General features: G+C 40.0%; 1 non-coding gene across 1 annotated transcript; it reads left to right on the top strand.

Annotated features, from left to right (window-relative positions):
• Positions 1-19,845: 19,845 nt before the first annotated feature.
• On the top strand, positions 19,846-19,918 carry TRNAT-AGU (transfer RNA threonine (anticodon AGU)). Its single transcript has one exon. It is a non-coding gene; the product is annotated as a tRNA-Thr (tRNA).
• Positions 19,919-20,301: the final 383 nt, after the last annotated feature.

Genomic DNA, 20,301 nt, shown 5'->3' with positions numbered 1-20,301 from the left:
GCAGAACGGGGCGCCAGATACGAGCAGACCTCAGACGCCTTTTGCTAAATTAGCTCCGGCATAAGCAACGAGTAATTGAAGACGGGAAAGACTACCAATTGCTACCACGTACGAGGCGTAAAGACAGTGTTGAATAACATATTCCTCCCCCCATTGCTAAGAATGGAGGTAAACCAGCGGGTCGTACATCACTGCGGATGGGCGTGCGACCACAGGCGGGTGTGAAAATTATCCTGATGAATAAAACAGGTGCTGGGAGGGAGTTTGGAAGTGGCAGGGGGCCGGAATTTGCCTTAATAAATGGGAAGCCATTGTATAACTCCAGTGACAGGTATATAACCTGATATTTATCTTCCCCAAGAATAAAAGGACTACCCAGAATGCCGTATAATAAGAGAATGAACGAGGGTGAATTTGGGGAGAAAGACAAGAGCAAGAAAAATATTGCCTACAATGCATGCTAGTTTAGACAGAATTAAATTTACTGAAAGAAGGAATTTACAGCAATAGACAGAAATACGACTCTGAAAGGTTTTTTATTGAGCAACAGGAACCAGACACAAGAACAAGCTCCCTCTGGCGCTCTAATAATAATACTAGAAGCTAGAGAAAAACTAGTTTGAAGGCTCGGGGAGAGGTATATAAGGTAACTACAGTAAAAAGTTGGTAAAGGACAGGTTTTGACCACAATGACTTGCCTACCCTAGTGGCTTCCTTTTGAACAGGAGTATGTTTTGTGATATTCTCCATTGTATGTGTATTTAAGTATATACAATATAATTAAATATATATTGCAGGTATGCTGGATTTATTTCATTATTTCGTGTTTTATATGTCGTTATGAAGGCTTTACGAACGGGTATTCATTCGTTTTGGTAGAGAGGTGTTGATGTTTTTTAAGTAACGAAGCTTGTATTCACAATATAAAAAAAACAACCATTCTTAAACTCACCCACAAGTCCACACTCACACACACAGCTGGGGTCTGGTAGCTGAGTGGACAGCGCGCAGTGCTCGTAATTCTGTGACCCGGATTCGATTCCCGGACCAGGCAGAAAGAAATGGGCAAAGTTTCTTTCACCCTGAATGCCCCAGTTACCTAGCAGTAAATAGGTACCTAGGAGCTAGACAGCTGTTACGGAGCTGCTTCCTGGTGTGTGTGTGGGGGGGGGGGGGGGTAAAAAAAATAATAGTAGTTGGTAACAGTCGATTGACAGTTGAGAGGCGGGCCGAAAGAGCACACACACACACACACACACACACACACACACACACACACACACACACACACACACACACACACACACACACACACACACACACACACACACACACACACACACACACACACATACATACACTTAAATAATCCTTGTTTAAGGGGAGGACAAATCATTTAACCCATCCTCCAAAAATTATATTATAAAAACGATTTGGGCGAACATATAAAAATGGACTGTTGCAGCCTAGTGCACATTATGTACTATTGCGTAGAGGGGGCGATAAATAACGAAAAACCCACCCTGAACTTTCCTGGGCCTAATATATCATATGTACGGAATTAGGCCATATAAAGCGTACATATACAGCCTTGGATTGCTTATTCGGGCCTTGAACAAGTTAGATTCAATCCTTCAGCTAATTTTTCCCATTTTCTAAGCATGAAATCTGGAATAATCCAATTGTTTCAAAACGAACTTTGTTCGTTCCAAAACCTCAATTTTGAGACCAAATTACAGCTATATTTTAATTTTAGGAGTATGGGCTGAAATTGATATATTATTAGCTGGAATGAACTACTGTACAGGTGTAAGAAAAAGGGAGGAGGAGGAGAAATATGTTACATACAATTCAATTGGTGATTTGAAGAATCAATAACATTAACTAATAATACCATAATGTTGCATAAATTTGCATCATAGCAGCATTTCACTTCAACAGATTCTGAGGACAACTTGGATCGAAATCTCGCTATTAAGATAAAACTTTTGTAACCTAGATTTGATATCAACCGGATTTAGAAGGCTTGTTAACAAGACAAAGCTCTGTGACAATAACTCTTTGAATATTTCCAAAGCATCAATCAACCTACACCATAATGTTCCTCACAGATGCTCCAGCAAGAGATCAGAAGAACTGCAATTTCCAAACTACATTGCATGCTTCGCAACAGCATCAGCAACAAGCAAAGAAAGGAGCAAGTGTAGTAATTAAATATAGACGACTCGACTGGAGATTCAAGGAGGACATCAAGATAAAACAAAGTAAAGTTCCTGAGCTGGTGGAAATGGATCAAAGCCAGCAACACTGGAAGACTTTGGGATAGCCAGAGACATGAAATAAGTCACTGGCTGGAACTGGACACGCCCAAATAGGTGGTTTGACCCAGTAAGATCCTGTTAAGATCACTAATAAAGAAGCTGAAGCACTGTTACTTCGGTATTTAACTCGTCTAATGTAAATGTTATTTTTGTCTAACCTATGCTTAGAGCCTTTTTTGATAATTGCTAATACATTAATCCGTATCCCCAAAAAAAGGGAAAGTGAGAAGAAGAAGAGATAGAGTTGGGGAAATGGAATAGAGGAGGCAATAAGGACTGGAAAGAATGGTACAAAGATATAGAAGGGCAGGCAAGTACCTTTAGAATAAAAATACATATATTCAGACTGACATGATCTGTCGTCTGCTCCATCAGATGATAAGACCAAGGTCCACAGGACACGATTTTGATCTCCACTTGGAGATGACAGTCTTCGGCTGCACCATTCTTCGAAACATCAATTAGGAATTGTGTCATCATTTTCCCGGATGTTAGTATTGCCTTTTTCCTTCGGCCAGTACAACAATTCTGCACAAGAGGTTGACCATTTCATCCTATTCTACCTTGATGACCCATGTATCGTTCTATCAACATTCTATGCTGGCGCTATTCAGCAACTATATTCTATAGTTGCTTCGCTATTTCTTATTCTATTTCGAAAATAGTTATTACATCAAGATGTCCTCCTTATAGAGTGTTTGTCATTCTATCAAGTGTGCGTCTTGGTATTGTGTTGAATAAAGATACATTTTGGTAATATTTCATATATATTAAATAAATTTTTTGGAGGAACTTGTAGGGACCCACTACCTCGGAAAAGAGAATAAAGGGTATTTAGAGATATTAATATATCTGAAGTCTGGTAAATATGAAATATATATTTTGGACACACTGGAATACGCAAAAAATACATTTTGAATATAATCTGTCTAATTTCAAGAAAAAAAAATATATATATAAATGACTTATCGCAGGTATGCTAATGATACTATAGATTCTACAAAGACTTATCGTCAATATATTTATAATATATCGTTGATGATCTACATCAAAGTGAACAATGCTTACAAAGGAGAGAATAATGCTTCATACTCAGCAATGGGTAAATAAATGCTGGGAAGGGAAAGAAACTATCAGGAGAAAGCGTTAAACCATTACGACTATATAGCACTTGGAAGGGGGGGGGGGGTCAGGATAAGGATTTGGGATGGGACGGCAAGGGGGGAAGGGAATGGTGAAATGAACTAAAGTAAAGGATATCAGTTTGACCTTTCACTCAAACGCTGTTTGGGTCGACTTGTTCCCGTGGGAGTGAGGTGTTGGAGGGCCGGGAGGAGGAGCTGGTGAGGTGGGGCAGTGTGGGGTGGGGTAGTGTGGGGTGGGGCAGTGTGGGGTGGGGTAGTGTGGGGTGGGGTAGTGTGGGGTGGGGTAGTGTGGGGTGGGGCAGTGTGGGGTGGGGTAGTGTGGGGTGGGGTAGTGTGGGGTGAGGTAGTGTGGGGTGAGGTAGTGTGGGGTGGGGTACTGTGGGGTAGGGTAGTGTGGGGTGGGGCAGTGTGGGGTGGGGTAGTGTGGGGTGGGGTAGTGTGGGGTGGGGCAGTGTGGGGTGGGGCAGTGTGGGGTGGGGTAGTGTGGGGTGGGGTAGTGTGGGGTGGGGCAGTGTGGGGTGGGGTAGTGTGGGGTGAGGTAGTGTGGGGTGGGGTTAGCAGGTGTGGAGTGAGAGAGTTACTATAATGAGACAGGACTTCAGTTCTCTACCTGACACCTCCTTGTCTACTATCGCTCACCGCTCCACTACCTCGAAATTTGTGTGTATTCCCTCTCTATCTCTCTCATAGATTCACAGAATTTATGTGGAAACAAAACTCGAATCGCAATGCTGAGGTTTGTAAAGCTCTTAGATATCAAGTAGATATTACGAAGGAAACTCTTCTCTCGTCTTGATTCCTCTTTTTCCATATCAGTAATATCTACCTACCTTTGGCTTTTCTCTCTCCAATCCATAATATATTTCCCCTCCTTATCTCTCCTACCCTGCTTCCCACGTTGCATACTGTTGGAAGTACAGCTACATATTCTTGTTCCCCGGGGGCATCTTTACCCTCCAGCATCCATCCTTAATCTAATCTCCAGACTCCCCTCTCTTCTGGCTATCTTCATTTCATTCCTCTTCCTCCATGTTCCCACAATCGTTTTTATCTTCTCCCAACTTCCTTCCAAGTCTTCATTTTCGTATCTCGTTCCTGTCTCGTGGCCACCCTTGCTATCCTTATCTGCCTCTTTCTATGTGTTTCTTAACCTACTTTCTCTATCTCTGCATCTCTCCTCCCTCATCCCCCCACACCTTTCAAACAGTACTCAAGGAGTGACAAGATGTTTATGTAAGTAATAACAGGAAAAGAGAGAGAGAGAGAGAGGAGGAGAGATCGAATGATCGTAATATATATTTATATGTGAAAACGAAAATGGTGAAATATGGAATTCGTGAGAAAATGATGAACATGTAGTAATGTGTACCTTCTAAATGCATCTGGAAAATACACTATCTCAGGCGTGATACGCATAAATTTAATCGTCCTGGATGCTGTGGATAGTTTAATATATCGCAACTTGCACGTCAAGTTGCGATGTATTAAATGAGTAATAACTTTACTAATAAACTTTCGTAAGCTTGGCGTTCCAGTCTTAATGCTTTACAAAATTCAAGTACAACAAGGGTACCCAAAGGCGCTCTTGGTATTAATGTTCTTATATAATGTGCATTTCTTTCCTATGCATTCTTCACTGCTTCATGTGTGAAATGTATGTGCTTCTACATAAAATATTATTGTTATTGAGACATTCAGATGGATCCTTGAAGAGGATTCGATGCTGTATGCTGCAATTCAAATACGGGGTCACCATAGCCCGTGCTACTTGGAATGTTTATACCAAGTAGATGAATTTAAAACAACAACAATAACCTGCATGCTGGGTACTGCCAAGCACACACCTTAAACCACTGGACCACGACATGCTGGAAGTAATGTAACCTAGAATTCTACTGAATCCACAAGGGCTCCTGAGGCATCGAGCTAATACCAAGTGAATGCTTCAAACGTTACCCGTGTAGTGTGTGGTACAGGGGTTACCCCCCTCTAACGCTAACTTCAAAAGCACCAAAATGAATCCCAAGTTACATTACCTATAGCATATCATAGTCTAGTGGTTTAAAGAGTGTGCTTGCGAGTACCATAAGAGCAGGTTCGAATCCGCTACACGGTTCCAACTGATTTTGTCAACATTATTAATCATATTATATTCATTATTATCATTATTACTGTATGGCATTTTACCTTATTCACTTTATACTCATCTTTAACTGACTCATGAGATGAGTAAAACTGTTAAAAACAATTAAATATAGAACAGATACAAGAGAAAGAAGACAATATTTTTGGCGATTTTTTGTTCCTGAAGATGACACAGATTAGAGAGGAAGAGGACCCGTCGAGCCGCCAGTACTAGGTCAAAGGTCAACCAGGGTGAAGGGGACGAGGAAGGTCAGCAAGTGAAAGGGTTACTACGGTGAAAAAGAGCAACGGGTGTGATGTAAGGTCACGGAGGGAAGGGTGTAGATGCGAGGAAGAAAGGAGAGAAAGAGAGAGAGGGAGAGAGACAGAGGGAGAGAAATAGAGGGAGAGAGACAGAGGGAGAGAAACATGAGGGAGAGAGGTGAGATAAAAGGGGGTAATCTGAGACTGGGTTAGTGATAGTGAGCAATTAGCCCAAAAGTGGACCTTGCAGGGTTAGCAACGTAGGGAAATAAGGGAATGGAAAAGGAAAGAGGAAGATATAATATTGTAGAATACTATATGATAATATATGAAAGAGGAAAGATACTAGGAGTACGAATTCTTGAGTACACACAAGAGACTCACTGGAGACAGTTAAGCAAGTCCCAGCTGTGTCTGGGTACAAGTGACAGGATGAACAACCCAGCGGGTTTTCTTCCTATTGGGGAGTGTTGTACATGTTGCTATGGCGGTGTGTCCACTCACAGGATGAGTGGCGCTGCCCCAATACTGTCACTATGGCGGTGTGTCCACTCACAGGATGAGTGGCGCTGCCCAAATACTGTCACTATGGCGGTGTGTCCACTCACAGGATGAGTGGCGCTGCCCAATACTGTCACTATGGCGGTGTGTCCACTCACAGGATGAGTGACGCTGCCCAATACTGTCACTGTGGCAGTGTGTCCACTCACAGGATGAGTGGCGCTGCCCAATACTGTCACTATGGCGGTGTGTCCACTCACAAGATAAGTGGCGCTGCCCAATACTGTCACTATGGCGGTGTGTCCACTCACAGGATGAGTGGCGCTGCCCAATACTGTCACTATGGCGGTGTGTCCACTCACAGGATGAGTGGCGCTGCCCAATACTGTCACTATGGCGGTGTGTCCACTCACAGGATGAGTGGCGCTGCCCAACAAACTTGCCCCTCGGGGAAAAATTAAAAATAAGAAATTAGGAAGACGGAAGATCAGAACCCCTTCCAGTGTTATATCAAAAAGTTAACTATCGGGAGGTCGTAAACTTTCACTGGTACATCACCTTCACTAATTTTTCACTCTACACTTAGTTCTAAAAGGCTGAGTAGAAAGAAGAGGAAATTTATATGAAAAATAAACCATTTTTTGGAAAGATATGTTCGTAGCTTAAGGCTGGTGTGAACGTTTGAGGGATAGTAGAGGGTGGATGGATGAGCTATATATATATATATATATATATATATATATATATATATATATATATATATATATATATATAATATATATATATGTCGTACATATTAGCCAGAACGCAATTCTCAGCCTACTATGCAAGGCCCGATTTGCCTAATAAGCCAAGTTTTCATGAATTAATATATTTTCTTTAATTTTTTTCTTATGAAATAATAAAGCTACCCATTTCATTATGTATGATGTCAATTTCTTTTTATTGGAGTTAAAATTAACGTAGATATATGATCGAACCTAACCAACCCTACCTAACCTAACCTAACCTATCTTTGTAGGTTAGGTTAGGTTAGGTAGCCGAAAACGTTAGGTTAGGTTAGGTAGGTTAGGTAGTCGAAAAAACGTTAATTCATGAAAACTTGGCTTATTAGGCAAATCGGGCCTTGCATAGTAGGCTGAGAAGTACGTTTTGGCTACTAGGTACGACATATATATATATATATATATATATATATATATATATATATATATATATATATATATATATATATATATATATATATATATATATATATATATTATATGAGGCAGTGAGATGTAGCGTAACAACATATATCACTAAAAACATGCAGTACTACATAAAAGATATAGGCAGCTGTGCAGCAAGAGTCAGAAATCAATATTGTCTCTCGGGTCAATATGCTTGAGCCAACGAGGGGTGGAGTCCAACGTGTTGAGGGCCAACATTGTTTCTTTGCCTGTTCCAGTTATATAAGTTATAGTGGGTTATTATAGTTTCTGGTGGTTGAAGGAACACCCAAAAGGGTGTTCTCACCTCAATGGACTCGCCAAGATATTTTCGAAGAGGTCGAGTTGTAGCTCTTAAGCTCCGTCTTTCAAGCTGTTGATCGGGTAATGTAATGTTCGCCTTTCACGCTGAGATTCCTGCATGCCTTTGAAGCTTTGTATTGATGTCATTTCAGCATCATAATCAGTCAATAAAAATTCAATGTTTACAACATCGTATATCCATAGTTGTTCCCTCGTTTTTTAATGTTCATTCTCCGTGGGATCTTAGACGTTGCAATCATGTCCTTGAGCAAGGCAAGATTAGTTACTATTAGTCATGTGCTGTATCACATTCTTCTCATTTCCTCTGATCAGCCTTAATGTGTGTGTGTACTCAACTAATTGTGCTTGCGGGGTTTGAGCTTTGTCTCTTTGGTCCAGCCTCTCAACTGTCAATTAACTGGTGTACAGATTCCTGAGCCTACTGGGCTCTATCATATCTACATTTGAAACTGTGTATAGAGTCATCCTCTACCACATTACTTCCTACAGCATTCCATTCATTAACTACTCTTGTGTGTGTGTGTGTGTGTGTGTGTGTGTGTGTGTGTGTGTGTGTGTGTGTGTGTGTGTGTGTGTGTGTGTGTGTGTGTGTGTACGAGCGAGCGAGCGCGTGCCTGCCCTCGCGCGTGCGAGCATTATAATTCCGTTCAATGATTATATGCCTCTGTCACATATATATCAGTATTACACGAGACATTCTACCCCGAAAAAAATATATACAGAGCACAGTAAATTTTTGAATTTCGGGGAAATATAATCCTCTTGCGCTGTGACAAAGGGGATTTGGCCACCACAAAATCTAAACATGAAAGTGTAACATGCACTAAATCACTCCTTTTAACCTCCAATAATGTTTGGGCGCGGCTTGAAACTGTCTTGGACCAGATCTAGGCAGGGTGGAGTCATGTAGAGCAAGGGAGGAGGTAAGGTTAAGGGAGGGAGGGAAGGAGGGTAGGGAAGGAAGGTAGGAGAGGTCAAATGAATTCCTGGGTTGGGTAAGAGGAGGTAGCGAGAAAGACTTCGATTCAGAGAGAAAGAGGTTTGGAAGGAGATTTAGAAGAGGAGGAGAGTAACAAGAATAGATAGGAATAATGAGATAATAATGAAGAGAGCGGTAGTGAGGGAGATATATGAGGAATTAAAGGAGGCAGGGAGTAATAGGGAGTAAGAGGAGGTATGACAAAAAAGGGGGACAGCAGGAGAAGGGAACGACAGTAGCAAGGAGGAAATAGGGTAATAGGCAGTGTGTGTGTCTACGTATAATAGAGAAGAGAGAAGGAATAAGGAGGGAGAGAATACACGCATAAAAGGTGAGCGCGAAAAAGACTGAAAAATAAGGTATGTCATAGGAGTAAAGAAAGTGGATGGAAGACAAATCAGACCACATTGTGTGGGTGGAGAAATGTATGTTGAACAATATTAGTGAGCGTGGAAGGTGGGGCACCATGATTTGTGGGCGCTGGGCTAGCGAATAACGCCCCAGAAAGCCTTAACACACTAAAGAAAAGGAACTGAAAGAGGCTGAATAACATAATGTCCAGTTCTTCTCTCTTCTGCTCCTCCATCATTCTTCCTCCCTACGCCTTGTCTCCTTCTACCCCTCCTTACCTTCTGCCTCATCTCCCTTCTCTATCTTCGTCTCTAATCCCAGTCTCTTGAAATGATAGTACTTATTGGTTACGCTCCATCAAACAGTTGAATATAAAGCATTATTCTCAGAAAGAATTCAGGATTTGTGCTATTTACTTTATCGAGGTCCAAAAATATAATCCCAATTTAAACATTCCTAGGCCTGGTAGAGTATATATATATATATATATATATATATATATATATATATATATATATATATATATATATATATATATATATATATATATATATATATATATATATATATATATCCTTATTTTATATATAAGGATATATAAAATATTCAACCAAAAAAAAAAAACATTAGGCCTAGGATTGTTTGGACAGGTTTGGTTTAGTTCCTTTGTTTATTTTCTTATTTATAGAATGCCAGCTCCTGAAAGTCAATGATACAATATGTGAACTCTCTTTATGGAGTTCAACAGTACATATGTGTACACCTGATCAAACTGTTGTTATTAAGATACAAAATTTGAGGTGAACAGGCTTCCCACATATACACATTTGACCCTCCTCAACTTGATTCCCCTTTCGCTATCATCCCCTTCCTCTCCATCCTTCCCCTCTCCCCGTCTATTCCCTTACACCTATTCCAAGACAATTTTTTTTAGCAAACATCGACACTACGGTTTTCATGAAGTGTTACGTAGAGTTGGTAACAGAGTTCTTCAGCACTATCATATTTATATGTCAGAGTGGCTCATTGAAAACCCACTACTTGCCCGGGCGTTTTAGCCTGGGTTCGTATCCTGGCCGGTGAGAATTGACTAGATGTCAATCCTTAACTGCTCCCACGCCTCTGTTCCCTTAGCAATGATTGGGATACCTGGTTGTTAAACGATTGGCGGGTCGTATTCCAGGGGAAAACTATTGGGTAAAGCTTATCATGAGAAATGCGATGGGAAACATCCCATGGATAGAAGTGTGGATCTGAGGAGGGAGGAAAGATAGATCGGAGTGGATGAGCCCCTGTGGCATGACACAGAGTGGTGTCACCGGTTATCTGATGGTAGAGACCCAGATTATGTTCAAGGGAGGTTCCTGTCCTCGGTCGAGCAAGGGGGACAGATAGATGGGTAGATAGATAGCTACTAGGGATAACATGAAGGGAGACTGGCAGAGAGAAAGAGAAAACGAGAGAATGAATAGTATAGAAGGAGAGAGAGTATATTTTCTTGCCCTTTTACTGGTTTTTGCTAGAAACAGTGGCAAGATATATTCGACTTTTAAGCTTCCGAGAAGGAGTTTGATTCAGTAGGATAATCAAGCGTTTTGGAATCACTGAAATCCTCATAAGCGCTATTTAGCCTGTGCTTTCTTCGAGTTGATTTTCACACTCATTCAGCTCCTTAAAAACAGAGTTTTCTAGTTTGAATATATCCATACAGGGAATCATACACAAAGCATACAAATTCTAGTCTTGTCCGGAATCTTATCTTGAGGTTATCTTGAGATGATTTCAGGGCTTAGTGTCCCCGCGGCCCGGTCCTCGACCAGGCCTCCACCCCCAAGAAGCAGCCCGTGACAGCTGACTAACTCCCAGGTACCTATTTACTGCTAGGTAACAGAAGACTACAGGGAATCACTGGTCATTTGAAACCGATATAATACTTGTTCCCCACAATGACTCGTACACCTATGCACAAATAAATCACAATAGCGTGATATATCAAATAAACAAATCCACAAGGACCTTGATGCTAGAGGTTCGAACCCTCATCACTGCTCTTGTAGATTTGTTCATTCTTATACCTGTTTCCAACTTCTTCATGATTAAAAATGGCCTACGAGCATGTTGTCAACACAAAGCCTTCTGATCATTGAAATTTCAAACGTCCTTCAAGATGTGTTTTATTGCAAAAAAAGGTGTGTTTAAGGGCTTTTTGTTGCATCTGCACGAGCTGACAAGCTGGTACCTGACATTCTTTTCACAATGGGCAAATGAATCCATTAAATAATACAGACGGACATGAGACAGGCTTTTGTACAGGCTACAACATCAATCAAAAATATATAGAGACAATACTGGTGGGTGTTCCTAAGGTCTCAACAAGGAAGAGAAGCTGACGAAACTAGATCTCACGGCGCTGGGACACGAACATTGCACAGAACAACATTATTAAAACATGTAATATTCGTGGAGGCATTGACAACAGTAGACAGAACCGGAATATTTCATAAGAGCAAGGAAGAGTGGGTTTCTGTTGATATTAAGAACTCGGATGAGACGAGGCAATAAACATTTAGTGTTTATTTGAAAATAAATTGTATAAAAAAATTATACTACTTAATAAACATTCCTTAGGAGTAAGTGGAATGAGGTCTAAGGAAGGACAGGTGAGTCTATCTTCATAATATAACCTCATTAATATGTATGATTAGATACAGTGGGATCGGAAACCATTGGAAAAGGCGATCGACATCTGAATGGCGAGTGGCCCAGATACTGAATCACTTTCTTTAAACATATTGTGATGATATCATTAATGGTGAAATCTAAATATAATTACATTCAGTAATATTTAACATTTACTATTTAACATTATTTAACATAATTACATTTAGTTCATTATTTAACAATTGGAAAATTTAAATACAAATGATTTTATCTCTAAACAATTCTTGCTTAATACACCGACTATGAGCAATGAATATGTTCTCGATCTAGAAAAAACTATTTGTGCGTGTGAGTGTGTGTGTGTGTGTGTGTGTGTGTGTGTGTGTGTGTGTGTGTGTGTGTGTGTGTGTGTGTGTGTGTGTGTGTGTGTGTGTGTATTTGTGTTAATGTTTTTGTTCGAGTTTATGTGTGTGATTTTTTGTTGTGTTAGTGTTCATGTGAACATGCGCCTATTTTTTGTCTTTATGGCAAAAGAATGTTTCGAATTGTGTATTTTTAAAATAGTTTTGTCGGGTGAGCAGGTCCCAGAGTCACCAGGAGGTTCATGGGGGGTTTCCTATGGCACCATGCCTCGTTGTATTCGTTTAATTTCTTCCGTTATAAGGCTGGCTATGGTGGGTGCGTACCTCACAGCAGTCATGGTGCAAAGTATAAGGCTGGCTATGGTGGGTGCGTACCTCACAGCAGTCATGGTGTAAAGTTTGGTGAGGTTACCCACAATCCTTCCTCGGTAAGACAATCATTCTATTATATAATATATGCATGTACACATACATGTATGGAAGCACTTATATACATGGATATATATAAATATATATGTTCAAATGCATGAATGTATCTGTATCATATGTATGTATGAATGTATATCTGTGTGTATGCACCCTCACTAAGCCCCAAAAAGCTTTACTATAACCTTTTATGACATACTTAACTGCTAATTTAACGGGTACTTGAATGTAACATGTGGCGCTCGTCGCCAAAATTATAGCTACTTAAATTCTGCCTACCTTAAAATTTGGTCATGCAACATTTTAAGCTAAAATGTAGAATCCTTTTTGGAGATAATTCCCTCCAATGTTTTATCATGAAATTCTTTGACAGAGCAAAAGTTTCATATATTTTTTTTATATGCACGTAGTAAGCTTAAATGGTATATATTAATGTTGAATCCATAATTCTAAGCACAATTTGTCTGAGGTTTATAATAAATTGTCAGTATCACGATATTGACAAACCGAGGATATCACGATGTCAAAGGAAAATAAATGTGCTTTTACTAATATTTAACACAAACGATTCCAAAACTAACCATATCTGATGCTAGAATTGTGGAGATCACATTGAAATTCTTGAAAATCATTTAGGGTCTGACCTTTCTTTTAATTAAAGTCCATATTTTTTAACAAAATATCTGCATAGATAATACTTGTATGAATTAATTCAACCTGGGGCTTGACAGCTGAGTGGACAGCGCCTCGGATTCATAGTCCTGAGGTTCTGAGTTCAATCTCCGGTGGAGGAGGAAACAAATGGGTAGAATTCTGATGCCCCTGTGCACCTATCAGTAAATAGGTACCTGGGAGTTAGACAGCTGGTACTGGCTGCTTTCTGGAGGGTTGTAACAAAAAGGACGCCTGGTCGAGAACCGGGCCGTGGGGACGCTAAGCCCCGAAATCTTCTCAAGATAACCTCAAGATAACCTGTCAGGAAGGATAATCTAACTGGAAGTTTGATTCACTATTTCAGCAAGAATTTGATTTGATTTGAATCTGAATTTGATTTCAGCATGAATGGAAATTTGATTCAATAAGTCAGCAAGAATAATCCAGAAACGAAACTGTCTACATTTCTTCAATGATAATCCTAGCTGGATGCTTATTTAAATGTGTTAGCACCGGACAATTATATTTAGAAATATGACCATTATTTCTGAAAGATGTTTTTTGAGTAATGTTGATCGTGTTGAAATCAATTTGATTTTCTATGACCTCGACCCCTTTTTCTTCCCCTCTCTCATGCCACTTGGAGCCTCGACCCCCTACCTACAGCCACCCTTCCAGCCCACAACTACCCCTTTTCCTTAACTCCATCCAACACTCACCCCACTTGCAACTTATCCCTCATATCCTTTTCCACTTATTTTCCTCATTTGAAACAGCCCATCTTCCCCTACATACAATTAATCTTTTTTTCCAAACCTGCATCTATGCGGGCTGTGGTGGATATGTGGGCCTGTGGGTCGCTCCAAGCAACAGCCTGTTGGACCAAGCTCTCTCAAGTCAGGCCAGGCTTGGGGAGTAGAAGAACTTCCAAAGCAGGTGTCAAGCAGGTATCATCCCGTTCTCCTTTCCCAAAGATTCATCTTCCGGCCCACGACAACAGCTAACTTGGAGCCCATTCCCTTCCTCCATGGATCCATCTATGCCACAATCGAACTTCCCGCCCATAAAGACCCCATCTTCCCGCCCACAAAGACCCATCAAGACCCCACAAAGACCCATCTAGACCTACAAGGACCCGTCTACCAGCCCCCAACAATGACTCCTCGTCAAGGTAACAGTCAACCTTAGCTTTACAAATTTGCATAAACAACAAACAGAACCTCAGCTGTGGACTGACTCCAAATGCCGCGCATGACAATAGTCTCCCAGGTACTGTTTCCCCTCCCTCCATCTCCTCTCTCCTCTCTATCTCCACGTTCATTCTGTCACCTTTATACAAGCAGTGAGAGTGAGTACGACCAGCAGGCTTTCTCATTCCTTGTGATCACTTTTAATCCAATTGAGAGCGGGGATAATCAGGAATGTTATCTTTTCCAGGTCACTACGAGGATAGAAAGAGAATAGGAGGAAGAGGATTTACCAGGTACGCTGCTCGAGGGCAAGGTGAGAGACGGAGAGAGAGGGGGTAGAAGAGGAAGGGAGGGATAGAGAGAAGGAGTGATGAAGCAAGGAAAAGGGGGTGGGGAGACAAACCCGGACACTTGAAGTTACCCCTTTCTAATATCGTAAATAAGAATGACTATTCGAAGACGATGGTCAGATGCTCGTAGCTAGCCGCATCATATTTTTAACAGTAATGGCTATTGGGTACATGTCCAACATGGACGGTTCAGGGTTGGAAGCAAGGAAACGAATCCCACTTGACATGGTAGAAAAACGCTATCCCAACTACGAATCTTTCAGTGCCATATTTAACCTACTTTGAATATTTTTGTTCTGAATTATGTGTAAAATATTACACACTGATGTCCGCAAAATTACAAACTTTATTATCATACTTTGTAACAGCGAATTGTGTTCGTGATGTCACAACTTTTCGTGAACATCTGCCACCTGAGAGAGAGAAGGGAACTATCAGCAGAAAACGCCAAGCAATTACGACTATACAGCACTTGGAAGGAATTAGGATTTGGGATAGGACGGTGGGAAGGAATGGTGCCCAAGCAGAGAGAGAGAGAGAGAGAGAGAGAGAATGAGAGAGAAACGGAGAGACAAGGAAAATCCAACCAAGACACACACACACAAGAAGAGACAACGAATGAGACACAAAGATATACACACATAGACACATCTATGACATAAAGAGACAGACAAGACATAGAGACCGATACAAGGAATGGAAGTGTTGACAAATGTTGGGGCTGTCTGAGTGGACAGCGCTCGGAAGTCGTAATCCTAAGGGCCCGAGTTCGATTCCCGGCCGAGGCGGAAACAAATGGGTGGAATTTCTTTTACGACAACGTGAACGTGGCGTAAATCACTGCAACGTGATTAATGTTGCAGTAATGATGTGCATCATGTACCGCAACATGAATCTACATGAGTACTGTAGTGACCTCATTCACTACAGCCATGACTGATGCTACATTAACTCCACAACCTTCAAATTTATTTTGCAACATTAACTCTACAATCTTCCCATTTATTCTGCAACATTAAATCCACAATCTTCCATAAGTAACAATATTAACTCCATCGATCTCATTAACTGAAGTAGTATTAACATAAATGCTCAATGATTGATGTAATGTTAATTCCGCCAATCTCTATTACTTGAGAAAATGTCAAGATATGTAGCATAGAAAGTCCATTAATCGAGCTATAAAGATAGACTCCCACAACTGGTCATGACTACATTAATGGACAGAGGAAAAATGAAACAATTTATCAACTTACAGAATAATAAATATAATGGAGAATTTATGAAAGCTGAAAACGTGTGTGTTACACCAAATTAAAGAATCCTCCCTTTTTGTGTGTAGTTGTAAATGAACGTAAAATATAAATTTAACAGAGGACACTGCTGAAACAAACATTAAACAGCTTAAACAACAGAAAAGTGACATCAAAACAGAATTACAATCCATTGCCTTAACAAACAGATATTTGGAGAGATAACAAACGGGGCTTAGTAACTAGAGACCTAAGGGCTGAGCTCATCTAGGTGAGCACATTTTAGTGAGAGAACACCAACAATTAGTTGGAGTTGATGGGGAGCCGATGCCGGCCTGGTTGTTAGCGGGTATGCAAATGCTGGCCTGGCGTAACTGGGTATGCAGATGAACTCACGAGGCAGTGATGGTCTGGGCCTTGTGTCGCCCCTCTGTAAGGCCGAGGTCTGCAGACCTCTTGGACAGTGATCAGACGCAGTCAAACTAAGTTCTGCAAGAAGCAATGCAACTGCTACAAATGGTGCAACAGGTAACAAATGGATATATATATATATATATATATATATATATATATATATATATATATATATATATATATATATATATATATGTATATATATATGTAATATTATATATTGTGTGTACATTTTATATATCATGGGATGAGGTGAAGGTGAAACATCTCTCTTATGCGCCAATAGGCCCATTACAGCTAACCAATTTCATGTATTTCCATGATGCCTGGCGTATATAAGTATATTATATCATCGTAATATCGAAAAGGTGCAACGAACCTATTGGCCCTTCCATAGGCTACATATCTACTGGCACAAGTTTATATATATGTTATCAAACTGTTTATAAACTGGCGTCTGCGGCGGTGACAATGTATATTGCAAATTCCTGCAATGAAGACCTATCATTGCTTAAGCAGATCTCTGTGATTAATGGCATATATTAGTCAGTAATTGGTCGTAAGTGGGGTCGTCATAACCCCTGTGAGTCGAGCCAGGTACTGTTAATGATCTGAATTACTCAGCGGCTCGAGAATTATGCTGCTAGTTTCGGATGTAGATGTTTCGTCTGCGCCTTTTATTGTACATGTCTCTTATTTTGACTGTGCTATATATATTATAGCACATAGTAAATTAAAAACTATCATCTTATGTAAGGTCGCGCTCTTTGTACCCAGTTAATTAAGGTTTGTATATCTTACGTTATATTTTTTCTGATTATGATTGTCGATTTTTTTTCTTAGTCTGACCTTAAGATGGAAGGCCTAGTTTGTAGATGGAATTGGCTTCCAGGACCTCATTTAGCGGTGAGGCATTTGGAGGAAAATGAGACATTTCCCCTCATTTTATTCCTCATTGAGCCATGGGAATAGTGAGTCAAGTCGTTTGTTTTTTTCTCATCTAGTTCATCAAGTTTTTTCTCTCCTATTCTACAGTGATTTTTATGCCACAGCGTATTTTTCAGCTACTTTTCATATCGCAATCATGGTCTTCACGTCGTTTTGACGGTTCTTAAGCGTTCTCTAATTGTGTATATACTGTAACTTTAGTGAATTTCTTCAACGGTATATGCTTACTGGCCTACGTTGAACTATCGAAATTTAATTATCATGTGCCCGGGTATCCAATATAGTGCATTCAGTGAATTTTAATTTACAAGATTGATTGATAAACATTAAGCCACCCAAAAGGTGGCACAGGCATGAATAGCCCCTAACAGTTGACAGGGTTTTAGGTCATCAATATAATAGACTATTACGTCAAATTATTTTATGAATTTAAACAGTGTAATTTGATGAATTATCAGTTAGCTAATATAATCTCAGATGCTATTGTTCCCGACTGTAAGCACAAGAAACAATAGCTGACTTTGTACCAAGAAACCAGTTAAAAAATATATTTTTAAATGAATAAAAATAAATATTATTAAAATTTGCGAGAGCGTCTTATTAACTAATGAATATTATATGTTTTAGATGATAATGTTCAAAGGATTAATGTGTTACCATTTACATTTTAATTTTAATTAATTATTTAAATTATAATTAAAATTGATATTTTTTTGGAAGCAATGTGTTTGTGCTTCTACATGGCATAATATAAAAGTTCGAAATTGAATTTTGCATTTTTGCAATATATGATTGACGCCATAAGGTCAAGACAGGACCACCCAACGATATATTGCATGCATTCTCTCTCTCCCTCACTCTCTTCCTTATTCTCTCATTGTCTCATTCCCATTCTCTCTTTCTCTCAGATTCTCTCCCATTTTTCTCACTCCATCCATCATTATTCAAGCATTATTCGATGTCAAGAGCAAGAGTCATTCATCCCAATATCAGCATGTTGGCTTCAACATTCCTCATCGCAGCATCCAGTCACTACCGGATGACTGCTGGCAGCATCTTTCATCTTGTGTGTTGTGGAGAGATGCTATATTTTGTCTTACTGCTCAAGGGCTGTCATTTTTCATCTGTCCCTCTCTTCTCTCGTATTTATTTGTGCTGATTAACTGTCATGCTTTTCTGTTTCATGTTTATTTTCCTGTCTTTCTGTGGTTTTCATAACTATCCCATTGTTTATGTGACTGTGTCTCTCTTTCAGTCTATAGCTGTATATGTCTTCCTTTTTCTTTATCTCTTCACAACATTGTCACTTTTTTAGCTAAACGAATTATGGGGTTCAGTTCCTGAACCCATTATGTTCCTCTCTAACGCTTTCCACCACTGCCCACAGGATGGGTATGGGGTGCACAATAAAGAAATGAAAATTATCTCTCTCTCTCATTCTCTATCACTAACTCTGCCTGACTGCCTGCCTCTATCTGTGTGTCTCTCTCTCTCGCTGTCTCTCTTCGCTCTCTCTTTGCTCTCTCTCTCTTGGCTTTCTCTTCCTGTAGTCTTTCTACTAAATACTAAAGTATGACGTATATGTATCATCTTGTCAAATGCATGAGTATACATATTATAATATTGTTGCAGTAAAGTAAAAACTATTAAATTGGTCTGGGCTTCTTATAGTATATTCATAACTATAGAACATATAATAAATCCAAACAATGGCAAAAAGAGGTTGAAGGTAATTTAATGTTTTAATCTGATCCTTTTTTCGTGTTAAATACACCTTTTGGTATTCATATGCTTAAAACCCATTACAGCCGTAATCTGACGTAACGTTTCAAAATGTAATAAATTTCCTCCCTTCTGTAAACAATTGTCTTGTGAATGTCTTGTAATATTAACGAACCTTTAGTGTGTAGTAAAGTAAGTTTAGCGTGGTAGTGTGGAAGTGTGAAGAAACTCATACTGGGCTGTGGATCTGTACTCTAAATCGTAGCTATTGAAGGAAAGCAGAGTTATGTCTTACTTATATTCTATTCCCCCATTGCGAACTGGTAGCACACTCCCCTGGCGTTTCGCGAGCGCTTTGGCCTGGGGTTCGAATCCTGGCCGGGAAGGATCTACTTTGCGCCAATCCTTAACTGTAGCCTCTGCTCACCCAGCAGTGAATGTGTACCTGGTTGTAAAACGATTTGGCGGGCCGTATTCTGGGGGAAAAAATTGTATTAAAGACCTGCCCGAAGCACTATGCGTGCTAGTGGCTCATACAAGACTGTAAGAACTCTTGTATATGTAAATAAATACTTTTGAACGTTAAAGATACTTGAAACCGCAATGACCTCTTAATATACCCCTGGTATTACAAGACCATTGCCAGCCTCCATAGCTCAGTGGCTAGAGCGCTGGTCTAGTAAACCAGAGGCCGTGGGTTCGATTCCCCCTGGAGGCACTATAGTGGAAATTGTTTTTGAGCAAAGTTCTTTACTACTTACGCGCAGGTAAGCTATAAACATATTCCTCCACGTAGGTATTGAAAACACTCACACCCCAGAAGTGACTCGAACCCATACTGCCAGGAGCACAATGTAAAGGGTGTGTACAGGACACCTTATCCACTCGACCATCACGACCGGTCAAAAGGAGGTGATAGCCGAAGCTATTTGACCCCCCTCCACCATATACATATGGTATATGTATATGTATATGACTACTATACTATAGTGGACATATACATTATCATACGGGTGCTCATCCAGTGAAATAAATTGAAGAAACTAATTGAAGCAGCCACCTCCCTTTAAAACTTTAAACTCAAATTCGAAGAGGAATTTA

This window comes from Procambarus clarkii, chromosome 14 (assembly GCF_040958095.1).
Source record: "Procambarus clarkii isolate CNS0578487 chromosome 14, FALCON_Pclarkii_2.0, whole genome shotgun sequence".
NCBI classification, from domain to species: Eukaryota; Metazoa; Arthropoda; class Malacostraca; order Decapoda; family Cambaridae; genus Procambarus; species Procambarus clarkii.
Note: the sequence above shows the minus strand (reverse complement) of the source record. Positions and strands in the feature narration are given on the sequence as shown.